The sequence below is a fragment of the Eutrema salsugineum genome, unplaced genomic scaffold, assembly GCF_000478725.1.
Source record: "Eutrema salsugineum unplaced genomic scaffold, Eutsalg1_0 scaffold_9, whole genome shotgun sequence".
NCBI lineage: Eukaryota > Viridiplantae > Streptophyta > Magnoliopsida > Brassicales > Brassicaceae > Eutrema > Eutrema salsugineum.
Genome location: NW_006256342.1, coordinates 12,105,536 through 12,109,819, shown reverse-complemented (window position 1 = coordinate 12,109,819; position 4,284 = coordinate 12,105,536). Strand labels below are relative to the sequence as shown.

The window sequence follows — 4,284 nt, the reverse complement described above, 5'->3', positions numbered from 1 at the left end:
GCATCAGCCTCATTCCAATCCTGGTCCAAGCTGCTTTGGCTGGTGTTTGATAGCAAAAACCTCAGAGCCACTTTGTTCCAGTTCCGAAAACCTTGTCTCAGGACCTAGCTCTCTAGCATTGTCCAAATACAACTTGTACCCTTCACTTGCTTCTGCTAAGAGTCCATTGTTTCCTTGTTCTTGAGTTAGAGCAGCTTGAAGAGGATCCTCAGTGTTCAGCTCCTCAAGCAACTCATCAGCCAACTGATCCATTGTCTCCACATAGAAACATTGACCTTCAATGGTGAGTTTCTTCATCATCTCATTCACATCAAACTTGAGCTTTTCAGACCCAAGTTGAAGCTCTATTATCCCACCTCTCACATCAATTATGGCTCCTGCAGTTGCTAGGAATGGCCTGCCCAAGATAAGAGGATCAACTGGTTCCTCATCCATTTCCAGCACAAAAAAATCTGTTGGAACCTCAAAACCACCTATCTTAACAGGTAGATCTTCCAACATACCAACATGAAATCTAACTGATCTATCTGCAAGGATAAGAGAGATCCTTGCAGGCTTGAAGACTCTAAAGCCCAGCTTCTTTGCTATGGAGAATGGCATCAAGCTGACTGATGCTCCTAGATCACAAAGACATCCAGAGAATAGAAGATGTCCAATGGCACAAGGGAGTGTGAAACTCCCTGGATCAGTTAACTTCCTTGGAATGGACTTCTTCTAAATGATAGCACTGCATTCATGACTTAGTACCACCATGCCTTGAAGTTCTTTAGTCTTGTTCAGAATGGCATCCTTCAAGAACTTCCCCATCTTTGGCATCATTAAGAATGCATCAATGAGAGGCATTGTGAGTGGTGTCTCCTTGAGTGCCTTCTCAAATACAGCTCTTGCCTTGTCAACAAGCTGCTTCTTGAACCTCCCTGGAAATGGGAGCTTGGGTTGGTATGGAGGTGGTGGCACATATACCTTTTCTGGTTCAGGTTCCTTTGCTACCTCCTTACCCTTTTCTGTCCTTGGTTTCTCAGCAACTTGATCATCTTTTAAGGCTGCATCTCCCTCAGTTTGATCATTGTCCTCAATGATCACATTTTTGTTCTCAATACCAGGTAACTCCTTTCCACTCCTCACTGTAATGGCCTTAGCATATTCCTTGGGGTTGAGTTCTGGTTTTCCAGGTAGGTGACCTTGGTTCCTTGAGCTTGATGCCTGGTTTTGCTTCAGTTCCTTGATTTCCTGTTGCATGGCTGCATTCTGGCTTGCAAATATCTGTTGACCTGAAGTAGTTGCTGCAGAATACCAACCATATCTGACCCCATCTGTGGCTGCTGCTGAACCATTGGTGGCTGAAACTGTTGTTGAACCGGCGCTTGCTGCTGGAACTGTGGTGGACCAAACCCTGGTGGTGCCTTTTGCTGTTGTGAACTGAAACCAGTACCCTGAAATGGTTGCTGTTGCTGACCAAAACCCTGATTCTGAGCAAACTGATTCTTGGGTTGGAATGACCCTTGAAAGTTGTTCTTGGGAACAAAGTTCTTTGGAGCTTGAGAATTGGGATAGACCTGGTCTTGTGGGTTAGCTACATTGGTGTTCCTGTAGGAAATGTTTGGATTGGCATTACCATACTGATATCTCTGGAACCTCTGATTCCCAATGTAGTTAAGCTCCTCCTGGGTGAGACCTTCTTCACTTATGTTCTCAAAGATTTGAGAAGGTTCCTCATACTATCCAACAAAATGCATTGGCTTCTGAGTGGTGAATTTCAACTTTTCCAATTCACTCCTCAACTCCTTAACTTCCCTGGTGAGCCTCTGTTCTGAGCTTGAACCTTCAGATCTATTTGATCTGTCATAGTCTTCACCATAAGTATCATTGCTCAGTGCTAAGTTCTCCACTAGCTCTAAAGCAGCATGTATCTCCTTTCCCAGAAAGTTCCCATTGGAAGCAGTATCCAGCTGATTTCTAATCTTGGGAAGAGCTCCTCTATATAGTGTGCTGAGAAGAGAAGCCTCACTAAACCCATGGTGTGGGCATTGGTTTGTGTACCTCCTGAATCTTTCATATGCTTCACCAAAACTCTCATTGCTGTGCTGAGTGAAGTTAGAGATTTGGTTTCTCAGTTTTGCAGTTCTGGAGGTGGAGAAGAACTTAGATAGGAAAGCTTGCTTGCATTGCTCCCAGGTTTGAATGGAGCCTCTTGGAAGATTCTTTTCCCATTGGTGAGCTTTGTCACCAAGACTGAATGGGAATAATCTTAGCTTGAAACTGTCCTCAGAAACTCCATTAATCTTGGTCAGGTCACACACTTTATCAAATTGATCCAAGTGTTCCAAGGGATCTTCCATTGCTAATCCATGAAACTTTGAGTTCTGGACCATATTCAACAAGGATGCCTTTACTTCAAAGTTGTTGTTTTGCACAGGTGGTGCCTAAATTCCAGCTCCATACTGATGAGCATTGGCCCTGTCATTCTCTCCAACATAGACTTGGGGTTGCTCAAATCTTCTTTGCTGGTGTTGGAAGGACTGATGTTGGTGGTGCACCTGTTGTCTTTGCTGTACATTGGCCTGATGCCTTTGTTGATGAGCTTGAGCTTGTCCCTGGTGGACATAAGCTTGTTGGTGATGCACCTGTTCCTGATGAACATTACCCTGATTTAACCCTTGACCAATTCCATTACCAGCTCCATTACCCTGAGCCTGTTGCTCCTGAACCGGTTGTTCTATGTCCACCACATGCTCTCTTTGTTCGGCCATATCAGCCTGATCAATCTGTCTTCCACGTCTGTCCCTTCTCCTCCTTGGAACCAAAAGGTTAATGTTGTCGTTAAGAGGGAAAGGTGGACCACAGCTTCTTGATCTGGACCTGGTGTTCATGCACCTGAAATCACAAACAGAACTTGAAAGGAATCAGTAAAAACAAAAAAGAAAGCACTTGATCTCAAGAACAGATCAGAGCTTAATGCTAAACAATCCACAATTTGGCAACGGCGCCAATTGATAACTAAGAGTTTTCAAGGCTCTTTGTAGAGGTTATCAATCCCCTGTCTTGTAGTACAAGGAGTTTATGAATCCATATGTGGTGGTAGACACTAAGTTATGTGATCAGGTTTTTAATTCAAACAAACAAGTGTGGTTTTGATTAACTAATGAGAACTACAAACTTAAAACAAGATTAATGACTAAAGAAGTGATCAAACAAAGAACTAAACAAATGACAAGTGATGAGAATGTATGTATGACGATGAGAAAGGTCTTAGACATGATAGTGGATTAGGGTGCCTTCAGTGATAAACTAGTGAGTTAATGAACCATATGATCAAGCAAACCATTCAACTTAAACATCATTGATTAAGCTAATCCTCTCATGAAGGTATCAACTTCTATGCTAAAACAGCTTCTAACCTAATCATCATTAGTGAAACATGAATCAGCAAGCATTACTAACCAGTTTAATCAGTCATTTAAGCATGTAAACAATTATTCTCATGATGAATAACACTTAAACCTCTAACAACCTTGGTTCAGGCATTTCATCAAACACATTTGGTGCATGAAATACCCAGAATCTATACAACATATGATGTGTATGGATCTAGCATTAAGAACAGGTTGTAGAGAATGGAATATGCATGATCTAACCCCTAAGCTCACTAATCTACCAACTAAGCACCCTAATCTACATATCTAAGACCTTAATATGGAGATTACTCAATAATTATGATCAACACACTAGATCCTTTGCAAGATGTGTTGTTAATCATGATTAGAAGTGTATAGATGAAGAGATAGATGATAGATTCAGAAGAAAACAGCTTTAAACACAAAGATCTCTTAAAACTCTCTTGATTAAACACTCAAATATAGATATTTCTCTTCTTAGTGGAGTCTTTTCACAAAAGAGGCAAGAGACAAAGGGAATAAAGCTTAGTTCTTTAGGAAAAAACCCTAAAAACTATTTATATCTCTCTAAAAACGAACCGGGTCAGCCCGGAACAAACCGGGTCCTGACCCGGCTTTAGTGGGTAAAGTGGAGAATGTGCGGGTTGGTTCAGTGTCTCCCAGGTTGCATGCCCAAGTCGCAAAGGTGAAGAACATGTCTTGTGAGACTTAAATCGCCATGTCTTAGCCGCACGCCCAAGTAGGAGTGTTTTGCGAGTCTTTGTGCGGCTTGATCTTCTTCTTCTTCAACTCGCAGGACCAAGGCGGTTTCTGGGGAATGTACATATGTGCGGGTTGGACTCCATTACACACAGGTCGCAGGCTCAAGTCGGAGTAGATTGCGAGTGAT

General features: G+C 42.3%; 1 non-coding gene across 1 annotated transcript; it reads left to right on the top strand.

Annotated features, from left to right (window-relative positions):
• The first annotated feature begins 2,010 nt into the window (after positions 1-2,010).
• On the top strand, positions 2,011-2,117 carry LOC112087263. Its single transcript, XR_002899992.1, has one exon. It is a non-coding gene; the product is annotated as a small nucleolar RNA R71 (small nucleolar RNA).
• The last annotated feature ends 2,167 nt before the right edge of the window (positions 2,118-4,284 follow it).